The following is a 15,317-nucleotide window of genomic DNA, read 5'->3' as shown; positions in this document are numbered from 1 at the left end:
CCTGTTTATCAGTACCCTTTCACTCACGGTGCATTTTCTAAGGGGAATCTCTGCTTTTTAGAACACTCTGCAGTTCCCCATCATCGAATTGTTGGATGGTGTACCAGACGGATTTGCCTTCCAAAATACAGGCTCGTCACCCTCCACCCCTTTACTTACAAAGCCAGCTAGGCAACCCTATTTGTTGCTACCCCTGTACAGGTCAGTGTACGCTTGGAATTGTGTTTTCTCATAAATTATACACTTTACTTTTAATTATGCATTAAGTCTGTGTCAATCTTGCCTTTCCACTTCTGTATATAGTTAGTTACACTGTACAATCTACCATTGTGGACACCACTTTCACCTATCTCACGGTTCCCTCTGCTTCCTGCAGGGGACCACCGCCTTGGCTCCAGAAGGAGGCTTGTCCATGACATTTGCCGAAACGTCTTTGAACATCAGCAGTGCCTTGTGTAGCTGCTGACTGATTCCACCCTCTACTATGGTCCTGATTTACAATCTAGACGTCGACTTTATACAAGGTCACCATACAGCCTGGCTCAAATAAACCATCCTAAGGTTTCAATAGGATGAGAAATAAAATCCCCCTGAAAATAACATTTTCTTATGAGCACTAGGTGCAGATTCATGCTCACTGGAAGGACTCAAAAATACGGGGACTCTCTCCTTTTCCATTTCCAACATGTTTAGCTTACAGTGTGTATAAGGAATTGTAACCCTGCATGAAAACAATGCACTGAGAGCGTGAATGTGTAATTGTGTGTGCGCTTATGCGAAATGTTGGGCCGGAGAGCTGATTCTGTCGGGGAGAGAGTGAGAGATGTGGGGTGGTGGTGGTTGGTGGGAGAGGGACAGGCGGGGAAAGGGGTATTTCACTAAAAATAACATTTTAGTGGACATTCATAGTAAAGTAAGCATGATGTGTTATGTGGCTAGAATGACATTTTGGTGCAGCCAGTTTAGTCATTTATTAATGCAGCATTACTTTTTATTTACTGGGCATCTATAGCAAAGTAGGCATGACATGTTATTCCAGTCTAGCCATTTTTTACTGGGATAGATATGTTTTCTTGTAGCAACATTACTGGCATTATGTGCAAAGCAAACATGAGAATGTTCAAATATGGGAATATCGGCATATATTGGTGCAGCCACAATGGAAATCTATAGGCGCAGCCAGCATGAAAATGTTCTGATACTGTCATATAATGGTATAATGAACAGAAATGTATAGTTTGTATCTCATGTGAAAGATGGATTAGTGGCACACTGTACTTCCGTGTGGTCCCCTTGTGGTCGCTTTGGCTTAAAGGGTGATGCCTGATCAAATACCTGGGTTTAGATATAAAATGGATCAAAGCAACTAAATACGTATGTTATCTTCACATCCTATCACTTTGTCATTCTCACTGGTACAATGTGCTTTCAAATGTACCATTTGATACTTGGATCCTGCACCAGACACCCCTTGAAGTAGAACAGAGGTGGCCGAGCCTCCTAGTTTACCCCGCCCAGTTTCTGAAGTAGACCCTCCCATCACTAGGTAGCCCCTCCCCCCAACAGAAGTGCAGGTTGTGTTGCGCACATGCAACGCACGTCAACGCCTCCCCCTTTGACCTCCTGTTTAGGAATCTATACTGTTTAAATAAACAAGCTTCTTCATATATCTCTTGCATCATATACTTTTTACTCCACTGTACGCCTAATATGTTTAGGGGCAGCAGGAGGCGTGAAAACATGAAAAGGCTTCTTCCTGTACTGCATTATCACGACAGAGGGAGGGATGGGGAGAGATAAGGTGAGAAAGAGGGAGGGTAGCTCAGTGGCAACGTGCTCGCCTTGGAAGCAAAATGACACGAAGCAACGAGGTTCGATCCCTGGGTCTACATTTAGAAACTAGGGGTCGATTCATGGAAATAATGTGCGCCGAAAATTCCCGCGCAGAGTTGCCAAAACGTGCAAATCGCAGTAAAAGTGCGAAAATCGCAGTGCAAGTGCGAAAATCGCAGGGAAACCAGCGCACATCGATTCATGGAAGTCTGTGCGCGAGAAAAACATTGGATGTGCGCTAAAAATGTGCGCCGCGCACGCCGGCGCACAGGTCATCCAACAGCGTGCGCCACGGCCACTGCGAAATCGCACATAGCGCGGCACACATCACAAAAGTAGGCAGAACACGGGGCGTAACACTCGGAATGGGGAACAACGCGTGAAAATATGGGCGTCACGGGGGAAGTACAGGAGGCAAGTGCGCGGAACGCCCACACACTCGCCTACAACCCGTATTCATGGAATCGAATAGGGCAAACTAGCGCACGGTCAAAGAGGCGCACAGGGCCAAACAAGTATGCCACAAGAAAGCAGGCGGTAGCGCCCCTGCGACTGAAAAAAATGTGCACCAAAATGTGCGCTAACAAAAAGCACCCATATACAGCCATGATGAATGGGCCATACAGTGGCCCTCTAGGACAAATGAGGTGCAAAGGGGTACCGACAAACACGGGCACCCGCTGTGTGAAAAATAGCGTGTGCGTGTGTTCCTGGGTGCGCAGGAAGTTACACACGCGATTTTCCTGGGTACGTGTACTTCTGGGGGCTCGGGAAGTTCCACCAACACATGTCTCCCATCACCCCCACCCCCAGCAGTGCAGGGGCACCCTCCACCAGGCCCCCAAACATGTCCAACTCATTTCTCCCTGCACCCCCAGCCCCCAGCCACCAGGGGCAGCCTCCACCAGGCCCCCACCCATGTCTACCACCACCCCCCAGCAGTGCAGGGGCAGCCTCCACCAGGCCCCCACTCATGTCTCCCACCACCCCCACCCCCCAGCCACCAGGGGCAGCCTCCACCAGGCCCCCACTCATGTCCAACTCATGTCTCCCTGCACCCCCACCCCCCAGCCACCAGGGGCAGCCTCCACCAGGCCCCCACTCATGTCTCCCACCACCCCCACCCCCCCCGGCAGTGCAGGGGCAGCCTCCACCAGGCCCCCACTCATGTCTCCCACCACCCCCACCCCCCAGCCACCAGGGGCAGCCTCCACCAGGCCCCCACACATGTCCCCCTGCACCCCCACCCCCAGCCACCAGGGGCAGCCTCCACCAGGCCCCCACTCATGTCCCCCTGCACCCCACCCACCAGCAGTGCAGGGGCAGCCTCCACCAGGCCCCCACTCATGTCTCCCACCACCCCCAGCCACCAGGGGCACCCTCCACCAGGCCCCCACACATGTCCCCCTGCACCCCCACCCCCCAGCAGTGCAGGGGCAGCCTCCACCAGGCCCCCACTCATGTCCCCCTGCACCACCACCCCCCAGCCACCATGGGCAGCCTCCACAAGGCTCACACTCATGTCTCCCACCACCCCCAGCCACCAGGGGCAGCCTCCACCAGGCCCCCACTCATGTCTCCCACCACCCCCAACCCCCAGCAGTGCAGGAGCAGCCTCCACCAGGCCCCCACTCATGTCTCCCATTACCCCCACCCCCCAGCCACCAGGGGCAGCCTCCACCAGGCCCCCACTCATGTCTCCCATCACCCCCACCCCCCAGCCACCAGGGGCAGCCTCCACCAGGCCCCCACACATGTCTACCACCACCCCCACCCCCCAGCAGTGCAGGGGCAGCCTCCACCAGGCCCCCACTCATGTCTCCCACCACCCCCACCCCCCAGCAGTGCAGGGGCAGCCTCCACCAGGCCCCCACTCATGTCCAACTCATGTCTCCCTGCACCCCCACCCCCCAGCCACAAGGGGCAGCCTCCACCAGGCCCCCACACATGTCTACCACCACCCCCACCCCCCAGCAGTGCAGGGGCACCCTCCACCAGGCCCCCACACATGTCCCCCTGCACCCCCACCCCCCAGCCACCAGGGGCAGCCTCCACCAGGCCCCCACTCATGTCCCACTGCACCCCCACCCCTCAGCCACCCGGGGCAGCCTCCACCAGGCCCACACTCATGTCTCCCACCACCCCCACCCCCCAGCCACCAGGGGCAGCCTCCACCAGGCCCCCACTCATGTCTCCCACCACCCCCACCCCCCAGCAGTGCAGGGGCAGCCTCCACCAGGCCCCCACTCATGCCTCCCATCACCCCCACCCCCAGCCACCAGGGGCAGCCTCCACCAGGCCCCCACTCATGTCTCCCATCACTCCCACCCCCCAGCCACCAGGGGCAGCCTCCACCAGGCCCCCATACATGTCTACCACCACACCCACCCCCCAGCAGTGCAGGGGCACCCTCCACCAGGCCCCCACACATGTCCCCCTGCAACCCCACCCCCCAGCCACCAGGGGCACCATCCACCAGGCCCCCACTCATGTCTCCCACCACCCCCACCCCCCAGCCACCAGGGGCACCCTCCACCAGGCCCCCACTCATGTCTCCCACCACCCCCACCCCCCAGCCACCAGGGGCAGCCTCCACCAGGCCCCCACTCATGTCCCCCTGCACCCCCACCCCCCAGCAGTGCAGGGGCAGCCCCCACCAGGCCCCCACACATGTCTACCACCACCCCCACCCCCCAGCAGTGCAGGGGCACCCTCCACCAGGCCCCCACACATGTCCCCCTGCACCCCCACCCCCCAGCCACCAGGGGCAGCCTCCACCAGGCACCCACTCATGTCCCCCTGCACCCCCACCCCCCAGCCACCAGGGGCAGCCTCCACCAGGCCCACACTCATGTCTCCCACCACCCCCACCCCCCAGCCACCAGGGGCAGCCTCCACCAGGCCCCCACTCATGTCTCCCACCACCCCCACCCCCCGGCAGTGCAGGGGCAGCCTCCACGGGCCCCCACACATGTCCCCCTGCACCCCCACGCCCCAGCCACCAGGGGCACCCTCCACCAGGCCCCCACTCATGTCTCCCACCACCCCCACCCCCCAGCAGTGCAGGGGCAGCCTCCACCAGGCCCCCACTCATATCTCCCATCACCCCCACCCCCCAGCCACCAGGGGCAGCCTCCACCAGGCCCCCACTCATGTCTCCCACCACCTTCACCCCCCAGCCACCAGGGGCAGCCTCCACCAGGCCCCCACTCATGTCTCCCACCACCCCCACCCCCCAGCCACCAGGGGCAACCTCCACCAGGCCCCCACTCATGTCCCCTATCACCCCCACCCCCACCCCCCAGCAGTGCAGGGGCAGCCTCCACCAGGCCCCCACTCATGTCTCCCATCACCCCCACCCCCCAGCAGTACAAGGGCAGCCTCCACCAGGCCCCCACTCATGTCTCCCACCACCCCCACCCCCCAGCCACCAGGGGCAGCCTCCACCAGGCCCCCACTCATGTCCAACTCATGTCTCCCTGCACCCCCACCCCCCAGCCACCAGGGGCAGCCTCCACCAGGCCCCCACTCATGTCTCCCACCACCCCCACCCCCCCCCCGGCAGTGCAGGGGCAGCCTCCACCAGGCCCCCACTCATGTCTCCCACCACCCCCACCCCCCAGCCACCAGGGGCAGCCTCCACCAGGCCCCCACTCATGTCTCCCATCACCCCCACCCCCCAGCCACCAGGGGCAGCCTCCACCAGGCCCCCACACATGTCTACCACAACCCCCACCCCAAAGCAGTGCAGGGGCACCCTCCACCAGGCCCCCACTCATGTCCCCCTGCACCCCCACCCCCAGCCACCAGGGGCAGCCTCCACCAGGCCCCCACTCATGTCCCCCTGCACCCCACCCCCCAGCAGTGCAGGGGCAGCCTCCACCAGGCCCCCACTCATGTCTCCCACTACCCCCACCCCCAGCCACCAGGGGCACCCTCCACCAGGCCCCCACACATGTCCCCCTGCACCCCCACCCCCCAGCAGTGCAGGGGCAGCCTCCACCAGGCCCCCACTCATGTCCCCCTGCACCACCACCCCCCAGCCACCATGGGCAGCCTCCACAAGGCCCACACTCATGTCTCCCACCACCCCCAGCAACCAGGGGCAGCCTCCACCAGGCCCCCACTCATGTCTCCCACCACCCCCACCCCCCAGCAGTGCAGGGGCAGCCTCCACCAGGCCCCCACTCATGTCTCCCATTACCCCCACCCCCCAGCCACCAGGGGCAGCCTCCACCAGGCCCCCACTCATGTCTCCCATCACCCCCACCCCCCAGCCACCAGGGGCAGCCTCCACCAGGCCCCCACACATGTCTACCACCACCCCCAGCCACCAGGGGCAGCCTCCACCAGGCCCCCACTCATGTCTCCCACCACCCCCAACCCCCAGCAGTGCAGGAGCAGCCTCCACCAGGCCCCCACTCATGTCTCCCATTACCCCCACCCCCCAGCCACCAGGGGCAGCCTCCACCAGGCCCCCACTCATGTCTCCCATCACCCCCACCCCCCAGCCACCAGGGGCAGCCTCCACCAGGCCCCCACACATGTCTACCACCACCCCCACCCCCCAGCAGTGCAGGGGCAGCCTCCACCAGGCCCCCACTCATGTCTCCCACCACCCCCACCCCCCAGCAGTGCAGGGGCAGCCTCCACCAGGCCCCCACTCATGTCCAACTCATGTCTCCCTGCACCCCCACCCCCCAGCCACAAGGGGCAGCCTCCACCAGGCCCCCACACATGTCTACCACCGCCCCCACCCCCCAGCAGTGCAGGGGCACCCTCCACCAGGCCCCCACACATGTCCCCCTGCACCCCCACCCCCCAGCCACCAGGGGCAGCCTCCACCAGGCCCCCACTCATGTCCCACTGCACCCCCACCCCTCAGCCCCCCGGGCAGCCTCCACCAGGCCCACACTCATGTCTCCCACCACCCCCACCCCCCAGCCACCAGGGGCAGCCTCCACCAGGCCCCCACTCATGTCTCCCACCACCCCCACCCCCCAGCAGTGCAGGGGCAGCCTCCACCAGGCCCCCACTCATGCCTCCCATCACCCCCACCCCCAGCCACCAGGGGCAGCCTCCACCAGGCCCCCACTCATGTCTCCCATCACCCCCACCCCCCAGCCACCAGGGGCAGCCTCCACCAGGCCCCCATACATGTCTACCACCACACCCACCCCCCAGAAGTGCAGGGGCACCCTCCACCAGGCCCCCACACATGTCCCCCTGCACCCCCACCCCCCAGCCACCAGGGGCACCATCCACCAGGCCCCCACTCATGTCTCCCACCACCCCCACCCCCCAGCCACCATGGGCACCCTCCACCAGGCCCCCACTCATGTCTCCCACCACCCCCACCCCCCAGCCACCAGGGGCAGCCTCCACCAGGCCCCCACTCATGTCCCCCTGCACCCCCACCCCCCAGCAGTGCAGGGGCAGCCCCCACCAGGCCCCCACACATGTCTACCACCACCCCCACCCCCCAGCAGTGCAGGGGCACCCTCCACCAGGCCCCCACACATGTCCCCCTGCACCCCCACCCCCCAGCCACCAGGGGCAGCCTCCACCAGGCACCCACTCATGTCCCCCTGCACCCCCACCCCCCAGCCACCAGGGGCAGCCTCCACCAGGCCCACACTCATGTCTCCCACCACCCCCACCCCCCAGCCACCAGGGGCAGCCTCCACCAGGCCCCCACTCATGTCTCCCACCACCCCCACCCCCGGCAGTGCAGGGGCAGCCTCCACCAGGCCCCCACTCATGTCTCCCATCACCCCCACCCCCCAGCCACCAGGGGCAGCCTCCACCAGGCACCCACTCATGTCCCCCTGCACCCCCACCCCCCAGCCACCAGGGGCAGCCTCCACCAGGCCCACACTCATGTCTCCCACCACCCCCACCCCCCAGCCACCAGGGGCAGCCTCCACCAGGCCCCCACTCATGTCTCCCACCACCCCCACCCCCGGCAGTGCAGGGGCAGCCTCCACCAGGCCCCCACTCATGTCTCCCATCACCCCCACCCCCCAGCCACCAGGGGCAGCCTCCACGGGCCCCCACACATGTCCCCCTGCACCCCCACGCCCCAGCCACCAGGGGCACCCTCCACCAGGCCCCCACTCATGTCTCCCACCACCCCCACCCCCCAGCAGTGCAGGGGCAGCCTCCACCAGGCCCCACTCATATCTCCCATCACCCCCACCCCCCAGCCACCAGGGGCAGCCTCCACCAGGCCCCCAATTATGTCTCCCACCACCCCCACCCCCCAGCCACCAGGGGCAGCCTCCACCAGGCCCCCACTCATGTCTCCCAGCACCCCCACCCCCCAGCCACCAGGGGCAACCTCCACCAGGCCCCCACTCATGTCCCCTATCACCCCCACCCCCACCCCCCAGCAGTGCAGGGGCAGCCTCCACCAGGCCCCCACTCATGTCTCCCATCACCCCCACCCCCCAGCAGTGCAAGGGCAGCCTCCACCAGGCCCCCACTCATGTCTCCCACCACCCCCACCCCCCAGCCACCAGGGGCAGCCTCCACCAGGCCCCCACTCATGTCCAACTCATGTCTCCCTGCACCCCCACCCCCCAGCCACCAGGGGCAGCCTCCACCAGGCCCCCACTCATGTCTCCCACCACCCCCACCCCCCCGGCAGTGCAGGGGCAGCCTCCACCAGGCCCCCACTCATGTCTCCCACCACCCCCACCCCCCAGCCACCAGGGGCAGTCTCCACCAGGCCCCCACTCATGTCTCCCATCACCCCCACCCCCCAGCCACCAGGGGCAGCCTCCACCAGGCCCCCACACATGTCTACCACAACCCCCACCCCAAAGCAGTGCAGGGGCACCCTCCACCAGGCCCCCACACATGTCTCCCTGCACCCCCACCCCCAGCCACCAGGGGCAGCCTCCACCAGGCCCCCACTCATGTCCCCCTGCACCCCACCCCCCAGCAGTGCAGGGGCAGCCTCCACCAGGCCCCCACTCATGTCTCCCACCACCCCCACCCCCAGCCACCAGGGGCACCCTCCACCAGGCCCCCACACATGTCCCCCTGCACCCCCACCCCCCAGCAGTGCAGGGGCAGCCTCCACCAGGCCCCCACTCATGTCCCCCTGCACCACCACCCCCCAGCCACCATGGGCAGCCTCCACAAGGCCCACACTCATGTCTCCCACCACCCCCAGCAACCAGGGGCAGCCTCCACCAGGCCCCCACTCATGTCTCCCACCACCCCCACCCCCCAGCAGTGCAGGGGCAGCCTCCACCAGGCCCCCACTCATGTCTCCCATTACCCCCACCCCCCAGCCACCAGGGGCAGCCTCCACCAGGCCCCCACTCATGTCTCCCATCACCCCCACCCCCCAGCCACCAGGGGCAGCCTCCACCAGGCCCCCACACATGTCTACCACCACCCCCACCCCCCAGCAGTGCAGGGGCAGCCTCCACCAGGCCCCCACTCATGTCTCCCACCACCCCCACCCCCCAGCAGTGCAGGGGCAGCCTCCACCAGGCCCCCACTCATGTCCAACTCATGTCTCCCTGCACCCCCACCCCCAGCCACCAGGGTCAGCCTCCACCAGGCCCCCACACATGTCTACCACCACCCCCACCCCCCAGCAGTGCAGGGGCACCCTCCACCAGGCCCCCACACATGTCCCCCTGCACCCCCACCCCCCAGCCACCAGGGGCAGCCTCCACCAGGCCCCCACTCATGTCCCACTGCACCCCCACCCCCCAGCCACCCGGGGCAGCCTCCACCAGGCCCACACTCATGTCTCCCACCACCCCCACCCCCCAGCCACCAGGGGCAGCCTCCACCAGGCCCCCACTCATGTCTCCCACCACCCCCACCCCCCAGCAGTGCAGGGGCAGCCTCCACCAGGCCCCCACTCATGCCTCCCATCACCCCCACCCCCAGCCACCAGGGGCAGCCTCCACCAGGCCCCCACTCATGTCTCCCATCACCCCCACCCCCCAGCCACCAGGGGCAGCCTCCACCAGGCCCCCATACATGTCTACCACCACACCCACCCCCCCAGCAGTGCAGGGGCACCCTCCACCAGGCCCCCACACATGTCCCCCTGCACCCCCACCCCTCAGCCACCAGGGGCACCGTCCACCAGGCCCCCACTCATGTCTCCCACCACCCCCACCCCCCAGCCACCAGGGGCACCCTCCACCAGGCCCCCACTCATGTCTCCCACCACCCCCACCCCCCAGCCACCAGGGGCAGCCTCCACCAGGCCCCCACTCATGTCCCCCTGCACCCCCACCCCCCAGCAGTGCAGGGGCAGCCCCCACCAGGCCCCCACTCATGTCTCCCACCAAACCCACCACCAAGCCACCAGGGGCAGCCTCCACCAGGCTCCCACTCATGTCTCCCACCACCCCCAACCCCCAGCAGTGCAGGGGCAGCCTTCACCAGGCCCCCACTCATGTCTCCCACCACCCCCACCCCCCAGCCACCAGGGGCAGCCTCCACCAGGCCCCTACTCATGTTCCCCTGCACCCCCACCCCCCATCCACCATGGGCACCCTCCACCTGGCCCCCACTCATGTCTCCCATCACCCCCAGCCACCAGGGGCAGCCTCCACCAGGCCCCCACACATGTCTACCACCACCCCCACCCCCAGCAGTGCAGGGGCACCCTCCACCAGGCCCCCACACATGTCCCCCTGCACCCCCACCCCCCAGCCACCAGGGGCACCCTCCACCAGGCCCACACTCATGTCTCCCACCACCCCCACCCCCCAGCCACCAGGGGCAGCCTCCACCAGGCCCCCACTCATGTCTCCCTCCACCCCCACCCCCCAGCAGTGCAGGGGCAGCCTCCACCAGGCCCCCACTCATGTCTCCCACCACCCCCACCCCCCAGCCACCAGGGGCAGCCTCCACCAGGCCCCCACTCATGTCTCCCATCACCCCCACCCCCCAGCCACCAGGGGCAGCCTCCACCAGGCCCCCACACATGTCTACCACCACCCCCACCCCCAGCAGTGCAGGGGCACCCTCCACCAGGCCCCCACACATGTCCCCCTGCACCCCCACCCCCCCAGCCACCAGGGGCAGCCTCCACCAGGCCCCCACTCATGTCTCCCACCACCGCCACCCCCCAGCCACCAGGGGCAGCCTCCACCAGGCCCCCACTCATGTCTCACACCACCCCCACCCCCCAGCCACCAGGGGCAGCCTCCACCAGGCCCCCACTCATGTCCAACTCATGTCTCCCTGCACCCCCACCCCCAGCCACCAGGGGCAGCCTCCACCAGGCCCCCACACATGTCTACCACCACCCCCACCCCCCAGCAGTGCAGGGGCACCCTCCACCAGGCCCCCACACATGTCCCCCTGTACCCCCACCCCCCAGCCACCAGGGGCAGCCTCCACCAGGCCCACACTCATGTCTCCCACCACCCCCACCCCCCAGCCACCAGGGGCAGCCTCCACCAGGCCCCCATTCATGTCTCCCACCACCCCCACCCCCCTTCAGTGCAGGGGCAGCCTCCACCAGGCCCCCACTCATGTCTCCCATCACCCCCACCCCCCAGCCACCAGGGGCAGCCTCCACGGGCCCCCACACATGTCCCCCTGCACCCCCACGCCCCAGCCACCAAGGGCACCCTCCACCAGGCCCCCACTCATGTCTCCCACCACCCCCACCCCCCAGCAGTGCAGGGGCAGCCTCCACCAGGCCCCCACTCATGTCTCCCATCACCCCCAGCCACCAGGGGCAGCCTCCACCAGGCCCCCACTCATGTCCCCTATCACCCCCACCCCCCAGCAGTGCAGGGGCAGCCTCCACCAGGCCCCCACTCATGTCCCCCTGCACCTCCACCCCCCAGCCACCAGGGGCACCCTCCACCAGGCCCCCACACATGTCCCCCTGCACCCCCACCCCTCAGCAGTGCAGGGGCAGCCTCCACCAGGCCCCCACTCATGTCCCCCTGCACCCCCACCCCCCAGCAGTGCAGGGGCAGCCTCCACCAGGCCCCCACTCATGTCCCCCTGCACCCCCACACCCCAGCCACCATGGGCACCCTCACCAGGCCCCCACTCATGTCTACCACCACCTCCACCCCCCAGCCACCAGGGGCAGCCTCCACCAGGCCCCCACTCATGTACCCTATCACCCCCACCCCCAGCCGTGCGATTTGCCTGGGTATGTGTACTTCAGGGTGCGTGGGAAGTTCCACATGCGATTAGCCTGGGTACGTGTACTATGGGGTGCGCGGGCAGTTCCACACTCGATTGGCCTGGGTACGTGTACTTCGGGGTGCGCGGGAAGTTCCACACGCGATTGGCCTTGGTACGTGTACTACGGGGTGCGCGGGAAGTTCCACACGCGATTGGCCTGGGAGACATGTACTACAGGGTGCGCGGGAAGTTCCACACGCGATTGGCCTGGGTACGTGTACTTCGGGGTGCGCGGGAAGTTCCACACGCGATTGGCCTGGGTACGTGTGCTACGGGGTGCGCGGGAAGTTCCGCACGCGATTGGCCTGGGTACGTGTACTTCGGGGTGCGCGGGAAGTTCCACACGCGATTGGCCTGGGTACGTGTACTTCGGGGTGCGCGGGAAGTTCCACACGCGATTGGCCTGGGAACGTGTTCTACGGGGTGCACGGGAAGTTCCACACGCGATTGGCCAGGGTACGTGTACTTCGGGGTGCGCGGGAAGTTCCACACGCGATTGGCCTGGGTACGTGTACTTCGGGGTGCGCGGGAAGTTCCACACGCGATTGGCCTGGGTATGTGTATTTCGGGGTGCGCGTGAACTTCCACCCGCGACTGGGCCTGTGAGAGTGGGGTACGTGTATTCCAGGGGTGGGCGGGAATATTTACTCGCGATTGGTCTTGGGAGAGCGTGCTACGTGTATTCCTGGGGTGGCCGGGAAGATTCACACGTTCGCCTACGACGCGCCGAAAAATAAATGGTCCAATCCTGAAACACGTACGCCAGCATGAAGCAGGCGTACGTCGACCCGCGCAGCATAAAAGTGCGCGCAAACAACAAACAAGCTCAGACGCCAGGATGAATATACCGTTCCTAGCAGCAGTGGCCGTGGGTTACCAAAGGAGGAGGATAGTGAGGGCCAGAATTTTCACTCCCAGAACCAGCCTTTTTGGGATGCCTGATGACCAGGTGTATGGGAGGTACAGGTTTCCACCACACATAATACTGGACCTGGTCAGTGAGTGGGAGGATGACCTCACATCACCCACCCTGTGCTCCCAAGCACTCAGCCCCCTGGAGAAGGTCCTCAATGTACTGCACTTCTTGGCCACAGGATCATTTCAGCGGACAAGTGCCATAGTGGGTGGGGTGTCACAGGCCATGCAGTCACGCTGCCTACACCAGGTCTTGAACATCATCACTGCACACCCATCAGTCCGTAGGCACATATACCTGCCCAGGACACCTGCAGAAAGGCAGGCTGCCACCCTGGATTTCTACGGTGTGGCACAATTCCCAAAAGTGCTAGGTGCCATTGACTGCACCCATGTGGCACTACGTCCCCCCAGGGCATCTGAGCACATATATAGGAACCGCAAGCACTGGCATTCCATCAACGTGCAGGTAGTATGTAATGCCAAGGGAATCATCACCTCAGTATATGCCAACTATCCAGGGTCCACGCACGACAGCTTCATTTACTGAATGTCTACCCTAAGCCGGGACCTAGAAGCTGGGTGGCATGGCGATACATGGCTGCTTGGTGAGTATGAATGCCATTGCACATGCATGCATGTCAGATGCAGAGTTATGTCACTACCCCACTAATGATACCCCTCACCTCCTCACCAGGGGACAGTGCCTACCCTCTGAGCACCCACATGATGACGCCAATTCGGAACCCCATCACGCCTCCAGAGGTAAGATACAACACAGCCTATATTGCAACCCGGGGCATAGTGGAGCGCACATTCGGAGTGCTCAAGTCACGCTTTCGCTCCCTTGACCGTTCTGGCGGGCAGCTGTTATATGCGCCCCCAGTAGTGTGCAGGATCATAGTGGCAGCATGTGTCCTGCACAATGTTGCAACACGCCGGGGCCTGGCTGTGGACATGGTGGTGCCCCCACATCCCCAACCACATGCACGCCCGATGCGCATGGGAGGGGAGAGGGCACGGGGTGAGGCAGCCCGTACGCAGCTGGTGGCTAATTACTTCACATAGAAATTACACCCCAGGGGGGCGTGGCTAAGCGCCGAAGAAGATGGCCGCCTGACCGCGCTACTCCGCCTCATAATTTAACAAACAAATGCATTAGGCATACATATATATAAATAAAACGTACCTTTTTCCCTGCACGTATCCCGCGAAAAGGCTGGAACATAACCGGGTGCTTCTTTAGCTCCGTTCCGAACAGCGGGAGACACCGCTCAGCTGGCAGCATCGCGCACCGACAAGACCCCGAGAAAGTGAAGGAGGAGCGCCGCCCTTCATGAAGAAAAGTTCGGCGTCGCGCTTCACGTGACGCGCCGGTTTGGGCCTAACACTACGAGTGCCCAAGACGACGCTGCCACCTGGTGGGCACTTCTAAGAAGAAAAAAAAAAAAAAAAAAAAAGAGCAACTTTTAAACCGAACAAAAGATTGCTGAGGACGAATTCAAACCAAAAAGGAGAAACAAAGCGAAAGGAAGTGGAGAGGTGAGGAGTGGAGGGAGAAGGGATTGTTAAAAGGGGAGAAAGTAAGTGTTGAGGAATATGTGCAGAAAATTTAATACAGATAAAAACAGAATTCTCAAATTTTTAGCCACAATTGCTTCAACAATCCCTATCAGTAAGCAACACAGCCTGGATTAGTGTTCCCCAGCCCCCAAACTCCTCACCTCCATTACTAAACTGGCGGACTCCTTTTCAAATAACACACAGCACAGAAAGATTGCTGCTACCAACTATACCTGGAAGACATATTCAAAAAGTTCCTGTAGTATACGCCTTATTGTTCTTCTATGCTCCCATTTTGGCCTCTTTACATAAGAGTAACATAGTACAAACAATATGGATGTAATAATTGTATACTATAGGCCGTCTTAAATGATATTTATGAAGAGCATCTGCTAAACGCCTTCAAGCCTTCAATTCAAGCCTGCAAATCAACAAAACTCTCTATCTTTTTATAATAAGGAGGAAATATAACTAAGGCAAACTATCCACTGAGCTGACATATTCAGACTAATCTACAACTTGACGCAGTATTAAAGACTATAAAGACAAAGTCTACTTTACAATCTCCAACTATGGCGACAAATAAAGCAAACCAAAAAAATGCACCCTCTGCTAAAGACACCACCTCCTCTACAACTAACCTAAAAAGACCTAAAAGTGAATCACCACCCCCACTAGGAATCTCTGATCCTGCTATTGGAGTCATCCTAGCGGAAATTAGGGCACTTAAACCCTTCATGGAAAACACCAACATTAAGCTACAGCAACTAGACGAAAAGTGGACGGGTGTTAATAACAGAGTGGAAGAAGTAGAG

The sequence above is a fragment of the Ambystoma mexicanum genome, chromosome 13, assembly GCF_040938575.1.
Source record: "Ambystoma mexicanum isolate Mex_15411 chromosome 13, UKY_AmexF1_1, whole genome shotgun sequence".
Classification (NCBI taxonomy): domain Eukaryota; kingdom Metazoa; phylum Chordata; class Amphibia; order Caudata; family Ambystomatidae; genus Ambystoma; species Ambystoma mexicanum.
This window is presented reverse-complemented; position numbering follows the sequence as displayed.